Source organism: Helianthus annuus, chromosome 13 (genome assembly GCF_002127325.2).
Source record: "Helianthus annuus cultivar XRQ/B chromosome 13, HanXRQr2.0-SUNRISE, whole genome shotgun sequence".
NCBI lineage: Eukaryota > Viridiplantae > Streptophyta > Magnoliopsida > Asterales > Asteraceae > Helianthus > Helianthus annuus.
The window spans coordinates 82460108-82470304 of NC_035445.2; the positions used below are offsets into that span (position 1 = coordinate 82460108).

At 33.3% G+C, this 10197-nt stretch overlaps 1 long non-coding RNA gene across 3 annotated transcripts; it reads right to left on the minus strand.

Annotated features, from left to right (window-relative positions):
• Positions 1-269: 269 nt before the first annotated feature.
• LOC110902875 lies at positions 270-2193 on the minus strand. 3 transcript variants are annotated; one of them, XR_004877325.1, is made up of 4 exons: positions 1836-2193; positions 1455-1567; positions 1300-1324; positions 270-1153 (listed from the first exon to the last, which is right to left on the minus strand). It is a non-coding gene; the product is annotated as an uncharacterized LOC110902875 (long non-coding RNA). The 3 variants fall into 3 exon arrangements; XR_004877326.1 differs by lacking the exon at positions 1300-1324; XR_002571482.2 differs by having other exon boundaries at positions 1300-1567.
• Between the last annotated feature and the right edge of the window lie 8004 nt (positions 2194-10197).

Below are 10197 nucleotides of genomic sequence, written 5' to 3' on the forward strand. Positions count from 1 at the left end.
CACCCCCATCAGTTGGTGAACAATTTTAAAGTTGACAATCTCGCATTGTTCTATTCATTGTTCCCGTTGAAATTACAGTGTTGAATTCAGTCTTAGTTTTTTAAACCTCTATATATACCACAACTGTTAAGTTTATACTTTTCAACCTGAAAAAACCAACAAAGTTACGACCATTTGATGAACATGCATATTGTCAACTTAAAAGACTACAAGTGTACAAGAACCTACAAAAACCAACGTCTTCATATCAGGTTAAAGATATGTTGTATTTTTTATTGAATACCCTACAAAAACCAATTTACTCTGTTGCAAGCCCGACTTTTTCAAAAGAAGCAAACCATTCGCCTAATGTATTTCAGCTCCTTGCCCTCTCAACAAAAATCATGTTGTTCTTGTCTCTACACAAAGTATTGAGCATCTCTATCGTTTTAGAACTCAGGCTTTTATCGATGGAAGATTGAGGTATCAAAGTGCCATCATAATCCAAAAGAATCGCCCTTGTTGTAGTTCGTTTAAAAGCCGAAACTATATGCTCCATTGATAGCTTCTTAAAATTCGGATGTAAAGCGACAACTCTAAAAACTCAACCCGAACCGTATCCCCCAACACCTTTTACTCACATGATCATTACATGTTCTTTTCAACTCTTGCATAAAGCTACGGGCCCAATAGCCGACACCATGAGTACTCACATACCTATAATGTCTGGTATCTCATTTGCTTCTCGGGGTCACTCAGCTCCAAGGCACAATCCAGTGCATCTGCAACCCAGTCAACATCCCACGGGTTGACCCATATAGCCCCACTCAAAGATGGGGAACATCCAATAAACTCGAAAAAAACCAACAATGAAAGATGATTAACAAACAAACAAACATATTTGGTCTTTTTTAACATTTTTTTTCAGTTGCATATTATACCTAGAAAAATTCTTGACCATTATAGAGAGAAACGCTAAGCACCCACAACAACAGATTGTATGGTCTCAATATATTTCTACAACGGTCGATTAATCAGATTCAAATAGTTTTACAGAACTGAAAGTAAATTTTTTTATATAAATTAGAGAAAAACTAATAAACTATGTAATATTTTGGTGATACTCATCTCTCATCATCAGCTACGAATCCATTGTGACCATTACAAATGGTTCCTACACATTAAAAACAAGACAAACATTTATAAAAAGACACCAATTTACATAAAAATGAATCAATAAAACCTAACTTAAATATATAAAACAGAAAAAAAAGTGTTGTTGGGAAAGAGAAAACACATCCAAATTATTGAGACTTTTACCATCTTCAAGATAGGCACCTTCAATCTACAAAACCATATAGAGATGAATTCATAAAAAAAACCCCACTTTGTACTGAGTCTCCAACCCATCCAACAATCAGAAGAAGAAAACTGGAAGGAAACCAAAAGGAAAAGGAAAACTGAGCAGAGCATACTTGGTATACTGATGTTCCCACTCGGCCACTCCAAACAGAAATTCGACTGGTCAGAATATACACTCTTGCAACTTCAATCAAACCACACACTAATCTGGACCAAAAAGTGTAACCTAGTAATAATCAATGAGGAACAGTGGAACACAAACATTAAAACACACACAAACTAATTGTTAACAATGTACAAATCATACAAATACTAACACCACCATAAACCAAGGAAGTTAAAAACCTCGCAGGTTAAAATGTCACAGTGCCACAAAGCGTCGAAATATTAATAAATTCCCTAAAATTAAAAGGAAATCCATGTGAATCTAACCCTAGTCAGTAATCAACAACGTAGTTTGAGCGTATCAGAACTAATTATGAAATGAAAATTACCTGTTACGAATCTGATACGCTTTAACTTTTTAAGAAGAAATATGTATGTTGGATCGCCAATATTCACAGGGAGGAGAGTGGTGCAAGGGTTTTAAAAGTTTTGTTCGACGATTGGTTTCTTGGTGCTTAAAGGTTGAAATCGTCCCCAACACCTCCATGATCTGGTTTTAAAACCCCTAATCCGAAACCCTAGCTGCCATCGTTGCGAATCTGGTTATCTACCTCAGCCCTAAGCCATTGCCATCATCCCCTTCATCGGCTTGGGGTGGCCGGCTTCCTCCTACTTTCATGGATCTTTCTCTCTCTCCTGCATTCTCTCTGACGCCGCTTGCTCTCTCTGGGCATGTTTGGCTAAGCTTTTCAAAACAAAGCTTATCGACTTATCAAAAAGCCAATAAGTTGTTTTTGTGTTTGGCTAAGCCAAAAGTCCTTTTAGAAATGACTTTTTGCAAAGAAGAAAAAGGAGGTTTCAAGAAGTCACAATATTGTGACTTTTTGGCCAGCTTTTAACTTTTCAAACTATAAATTACCAATATACCCCTTCTTTACCCCCTTATATCTAAAAAAATGCCTATTTTAGTCATTTTACATCAATAAGCTAATCCAAACACTTTTTTAAAAAAAACTCCTTTTCAAAAAGTCCTTTTCTCAAAAATCATTTTTAACTATAATAAGCTTAGCCAAACATAGTGGTTTACATTCTAGAAAACCAGTGGCAAAAGGTACAAAATAGAAAGAAACACTAAGACTAGAGGGTATGGTGAGGCCCATCCCCATGAGGATGGGCTGTCATGTAGGCGTCACATCACCGGCTCATGGGGGGTGGGCCTCATTCACTTTTGAGGGGGGTGGAGGATGGGGCTACCCCACTTTAGTATTTTATAATTTCCTAAGTTTTTTTTATTAACTTAATAAAAACTATATAAAAATTAAAACATACAACATAAAACAACATAAATAAATTCATTTCATAACATAAAAAAAATTACATTTCCTAAAAATAAAAATAAAACCATTTCTGAAAAAAAAATTACATTTCCTAAAAATAAAAAATTACACTACTCGTCTTCGTCTTCGTCTCAGACGAGCCATCTCCATCTTCCTCTTCCTCCTCCAAAAGAATCCCCGCCGCCTTTACCACAGCGTTTGCGAAAAACATCTCCTCTTCGTCCGAAGAAGACGAGGACCACCAAGAATTAGATGCCATTGTGGATGAAAAGATATTTTTTTTTATAAAAGATTGGTATAAAAACGGGAGTGTTTTTTTTATAAAAATGGATGAGAATGGAGAAGAATGGGTGAAATATTGAGGAAATGGTATAAAGAATGGGTATCTATTTAAAGTGAAAAAGGTTTTTTTTTTTTTTTTTTTTTTTTAAATCTAGCCGTTATGTAACGGCTATATGTTTGAAATGTTGCACGGCGAGCTCGGCTGTGGGGAGCTGGGGACGACGGAACGAAGGGAGGGGGGCGGTGTGGGGGACTGACGCCGGGCCTCAGCCAGCTCCCATACCTTTTAGTCTAATTAAGTAAAAGGTACAACTTACATTGCATAGAAATGTTAAAAATTAGAGTATATATAAATGGTGGTTTTAGACTTTTAGTATGTGGGTTTATGGTGGTAAATAGTAGCGTTGTTCAAGAAATAATAAGAATTTAAGAATAAAGGGCACTCATATAACATATAACAATAGTATATAAAATATAACATTCATACATAATGTATGTTGTATAGAAAAAAGTAGGTTTATTAAAAAATGATAAATAAAAAAAATACTAAATTTTTATATAACTAGGATGATACCACATGCGGATTGCGCCGCAAACAACGCTCGCGGACATCACGTTAAATCGATCCGAGCCGTTGCGTCTCTGAGCTTTTATTTAGCACAGATTATAACAAATCCATTGTTTACACACATTAGTAAGGATGACTATTTGTGCATAATATTCTACATATCATCTAGAAGTCGTAAAAATGTGGTGCCAATGTAGTGCCAATGGCAGCAAACATGCCAAATGACAACAAACATTATTTTGTCAAACCTTTAAAACAACCTTCAAACCAATTGTCAAATGACCATAAATCTCACCAATTTAACCGAAAACCTTTGAATCTTTCAACTTTAGTAATCGTACATGTACTCATTATATCGAATTTAAAAATAAACAAAAAAAAATTAGCATACTTTTTGTATAGTTATCATTAGAACCCCTCACTCGAGCCACGATTGTCATACCGCAACCTAACCATCTCCATTTCACGAGTATTAGGCCCTTCACTACTTAACCCAGATGGGTGCAATCTGTATACACTCCTGTGCCGGTTGTACTCATCGTTGGCTACTCTTGTGTGCCCAAAACCATTTTTCTGAATTTGATCATGTCATCGTTGTACTGGGTCGTGTCATAGTGTGAGCTCCCATTGTAGAACGGCCTGTGTCCTATCTTGATCCCATTGTAGCACGGGGACTCCATTTATGTGGCCGTACCCGTCTCGGGTACTTATCGGGGACGGAAACACCATGGGTACTCGTCCGGGACGCTTCCTAAGCGTTTCCAATGTCAGGGACGTATCTGGTAGAAGTATCCAGCCCGTTTCCATTTAGCAAAAAAAATCAAAAAAAAATTCTAAAAATTCAAAAAAAAAAATCTGAAAAATTCTAAAAAAGTATATTTTTTTATTTTTTTAAAATTTTTTATTTTTTCTGAATTTTTATTATTTTTAGAATTTTTTTTGTTTTTTTTAATTTTTAGAATTCTTTTAGAATTTTTGTTGTTAAATGCCATTTTAGTCCCTGTGTTTTTGGGTCATTTTGTCAGTTTAGTCTAAAGGTTTCATTTTTCACCTGTGGGTCCAAAAAGGTCATTTTATATGGCCGAATTGTCTTTCTAGTTAACAGAATTACATATAAAGTGACCGAATTGGCCTTCTCGTTACCAAAAAAATGGATGAAGTTAACCCAGTAGACTAAAATGGCAACGATGAAATCTTTTTGGACCCACAGGTGAAAAATGAAACATTTGGAATAAACTGTCAAAATAACTCAAACCACAGGGACTAAAATGACATTTAACCTATTAAATATTTGAGTTTTTTTTTTAGATTTTTTGGATTTCTTAGAATTTTTTTTAATTATTTTAAATTTTTAGAATTTTTTTGACTTTTTTAGAATTTTTTATTTTTATTTTTTTACTTTTTGAATTTTTTAAGAATTTTTTATAATTTTTTTGACTTTTTAGAATTTGTTGATTTTTTTTATTTTTTAGAATTCTTTTTTTTTATTATTATTTTTTAGAATTTTTTTATTTTTTGTGTTTTTTTTTATTTTTTGGGTTTTTTATCATATTTTTTTAATATGGATTGATCCGTATGTTGATCCATCCATTTAAAATTATTTGAGTTTTTTTTTACTTAATTAACTAATTTTAACCTATCCTGACCTACTTACTTTTTTTCATTAAGTACTTCACAACCTATCCTAACCTAATGACTAAACTTGTTTGGCCCATCTTAACCTGTCTTTAGGGCTGTAAACGAACCGAACGAACACGAACAAGGCTATGTTCGTGTTCGTTCGTTAAGGAAATAAACATGTTCGCGAACTGTTCACGAACGCATACCGAACATAAGTTTATGTCCGTGTTCGTTCGTTAAGGAAATTCAATTGTTCATGAACAGTTCGTGAATACTGGTCTCGAACACAAATGAACTCAAGCAAATAAAAATGAACACAAACAAACATTTAACTTGAAAATAAAAAAATGAAAACATTTTTATCCTTAAACATTGGATATAAGTGGTTAAATACAACAATCAAATGATAAATCAAAACACAAGAAGTCTATCACACCACCGAACGATGAATAAAGTTAAACTAACTTAGACATAATTATCCCAAAAAAGGTCTTAGAATGTCCAAATTTTAGCTAACTTAGAAAAAAATAGGGTTTCAAGTTTTCAATATGTTTAGATAAAATGCTTATTATTTATTATTTTTTAATATAATCAAACGAACATATTACCGAACGTTCACGAACGCACTTGAACGAACGAGACCTGTGTTCGTGTTCGTTCGCTAAGCTAACCGAACGAAATTTTTTGTTCGTGTTCGTTCGTTAAGCTAATCGAACGAACATAAACGAACTTCCCGCCGAACGGTTCACGAACTGTTCGCTGAACGTTCGGTTCGTTTACAACCCTACCTGTCTTAAAATTTAAAATACGTATATCAACCCAAAATGAAATGCATGAGCTTGTTTTGTCAGGCCTAAATTGACATATCATGATCCTATAATGCAATTCTAGTACATATCTCATAACCATATGTTTAATTTTATATTATTTTTTCTTAAATTTAGGATGAATTTGAAGACTTAAATTCTTGAGATATATTCTCTAATAATTCCAAGTAGACGTCTTTGGCCATTGAGAGTCTCATCTTTTTTATTCCCCCTAGCAGTCTTACTTTTCAACTATTTTTTCTCCACCGGTTCTCAGTTAAAAAAATTTAGCGGAGTTAGTTTTTTTCGAATATTTTGGGGCTTTTAATCAGAACGAGAATACGGGTCTATTAACGTAAAACTTATTTCGAAACGGTGCTCTAAACGACTAGATTTTTGTTAATTTGAAGTTTAAACACTCGAATTGAAACACCATATTCGTCGTTTGGAGCACCATTTTGAGGTAACTTCTACATCAATAGACTCGTATCCTCATTCTGATCAAAAGCTCTAAAACATCGGTTTGTAATTCGGAAAAAAGAACTTAATGGGTTAATTTTTTTTAACTGTGGACCAGTTGAGGAAAAATAGTTGAAAGGTGAGACTACCAGGGGGAATAAAAGAAGATAAGACTGCCAATAGCCAATAACATATACTTAGGATTATTAGAGTCCAATATCCCTAACTTCTTTTGATTGAATTATTGTCTTGTATATTACCCCATTCCCCTAGTCTAATGTATCAACCAACCGTACAATTTCCTCTTCAATTTGGTATCATCAAATTTGAGTTTAGTAATTTAGTGTTAAACTTTTCAAATCACTTGAGTAAATGATAAAACTATTAAAAACTTGCGATAGAAGCATAAAAGTAAAAAAAATGTATTGTAGTTTTCATGATGTAATCTATTATATATAATAAACATAAAGATTTGGGCTGATGTGGCATTAGATTAGAGCATCTAGATTTTCATTTTGACGGGAAAACGATATGGGCTAAAAATTACTCACGCGGATCTCGATTTATTTGATTTGGTACCCGACTTTTCGGATCTTATATAACCCAAATGTTTTCGTTATTTCTTTTCTCTAGAAGATTATCATTACCTCTCTCTCTATTTTCTTTCATTGTCAGTTATTTCTTGGTATAAACAATCCTTTATGTCCAATCTTCTATCCCTATTATCACATCATCTTTCTTCAATCGGCGATACAATCTTTACATCATCTTCCGATTAACTTTTTGGAGGTACTCAAGTTACAGTCATTTATTATATATCAGGTTTATCTTTTGTTCTTCATGTTCTTCGTTTTTTTTTTTTTGTTTTTTTGAATATCATCACTTAATCATCTTTTTTGAGTTCCTGCTTAATTTATGTTTTGTTTTATAGTGCTTATTTACTTTGAAGTATTTGTTTTTGTTGTTCATTTTAATGATAATCTTTTGACTTACTGTTCATCGATTTATGTTTTTAGATTTGGGTATTTATCCCAATGATCATTTGTTCACAGTTCTGTTAATTGATCTTTATTCTATTTTGTATTATAATTTTTAGTTTTTGATGATTTTAGGGTTTTTGATTTGCTGTTTCTATGCATGTTGATTCATTATTTTTTTGTACATATGATTTATTATTATTATTATATATGGAAGTGAGATATGTGTTTTTATTTGAATGTTGAATTTTTAGGGTTTTTTTTGGTACATCGGTTATAGTTTTCATATTTTTAGATACTATATTTTTGTTTACTTTACTAACATTATTTTGGTATGAATGTTTTCTTTCTTATTTCAGGATCAACATTACAAACGCAATAATGTCTTTTTACAAGTCAATGTCTGCACTTACCAGAGAATTTTTGGTACTCTCATCTTCATTGATGTTCATTTATTTTTGTAATGTTAATTTTATTTTTTTAACATTTTTGTATATTTTTTTTACTCTAAAGGTTATACCTGATCAGTTTCCAAAGATATAGTTATCTTCTGCTGTTGGTGATAATATGGTTATCATAAAGAGTATCAACGAAAAGGTTTGGAATGTTAATTTCTCCAAGAACAATGGTATTTTTGCCTTTACAGAAGAATGGTCAAAGGTTGTAGCTGACCTTTGTTTATCTGATGGTTGTTTACTTCTTTTCAAGCAAGTTAATCCCTATAATTATATACTCACACCTTTTTTCAAGGAAACACCTTATCCACTATGTGATCCAGGCATCACTTTGTTTCTATCGATCTCATCTTTGCCGAATAGGAAATACATAGAGTCTTTCTGCCATGTTTTCAATGATCAAAGTGTTAATACACTGGTATGTTTAAAACATTTTTTTAGTATATAACGTATAATATTTATTTTATATTTACAATATTAATTGTAATATATTTTTTTATTTTAGCTTCTACCGACTTATGTTGTTAAAAACACTATTGGTGTTGGTAAACTTAGAAGACCAATGAAAGGTTCATCTTAATCCATGGGACTCTTTAGATGTTTTTGTAGAGAAAGATTCAGATAGCAAATGTTACTTTTTTACCGATGGTTGGAACAACATTGTACAACATCTAGGTGTTCGTAATCAATATCTGGTTGTTTTACGCTATATCTTTGATTACAACTTTCAGTTGACATTGTTTGATGTCAATGGATCTAAGGTCGTTATGCCTAGATTTGGTTTACAGTTTAATTCTGATCCTGGATTGCGAACTTCAACTCACTTGGTAAACAATGTTGATGATGTTCATCATGATGTTGATATTAATTCTGATCTTGATCCGGAGGCAGCTGCTTTATTTGAACCTTCTGATTCTGATGAATCCGTTGTTGGTAGTTCTGACAGTGATGTATCCATTGATGATGATTTCGATGATGATGACGTTGAAGATTCTACTGGTGATTCTGACGATGAGAAAAAGGACCCTGATTATCAACCTTTAGAATTTGAATGGGAGTATCATCCACGTCATTTCGTAAGTTATATTAATTATATATTTGTAAGAATTATTTGCTGATTATTGTTCCTAAATTTTATAATTTTGGTTTTGTTGTTGATTTTTTTTGTAGCGACTGAATAGCAAAGTTGCAAGTATGGCTCGTGTTGATGTATCTTGGAAGATGACAGTTCCAAATCTTGCTGGAGTTGATACTGTCACACCCCTTAATTTCCACGTGTCACCGGTGGGCCCGGTGGGGGGGGGGGTATAGTGACGTAGTTGATATCGTCATAGTCAAACAACACAAAAATATAAATGCACAGCGGAAGCAAAAAGATAGATTTATTTTAACCAAACAAATGTAATATCCAAGTATCACAATGTAGCTGAAATAGATCCACAGGCGGATCGAAATAAAAAGGAGAACTGTTCAACAGATAAACGGCATCCAAGCTTGCGAGACTCTAACGATGCTAAGAAGTAGCCAGCCTATTACGTGTAGAACCTGCACTTAATCTTTTTGGGGAAAATACGTCAGTTGACACTGGTAAATACAATTTAACTGACTTATTTTGAAAATATTTACAAATTGATTTCAATGCACATGGCACAAAACTTTTATAACTTGGGATAATTAATCAAATTTAATCTTGTAAAAGAATTACATGTTTGTTATGCGTTTAGTCGCCCGGTTCGTGCCAGGTTTAAGATTAATAGACACACCACATAGTATAAAACCGCGGCGGGAAAACCAACGGCTATACTTAAATTATATGGACACATTGTCGGGTGTACGCCTACACCCGCGTGTCAAGGTCGTGGCCATTTCATGAATGATGCCAAGGATATTCGGGACATGGTCACTAAACTCCAAAAGGCGTAAAACAAACAAAACCAGTTTTTAAACGGGTCACATTGATAATACTCAACTACTAATGAGTTAAGGTCAATTGCCCGACCAAGCAGTATTTTATATACCGTACCCCAAGCCCGTATAAGGGAAAATAAGTTAAAAGTATTTACCTGAGCAAGTACAAACCACAACAATCAAGTGCAAGTTTCTTTTACCGGATCTCCTAATCTAGAACGAAGGTTTATAATAACCTATTAGAATCCTAACGGGTCTTTTAATTTAGCCCAAGCTTAGACCGGTTAGTTTTCAAGGATAAATATGGTTTAATCGCATGAAAGGCGAAAACCGGGATGG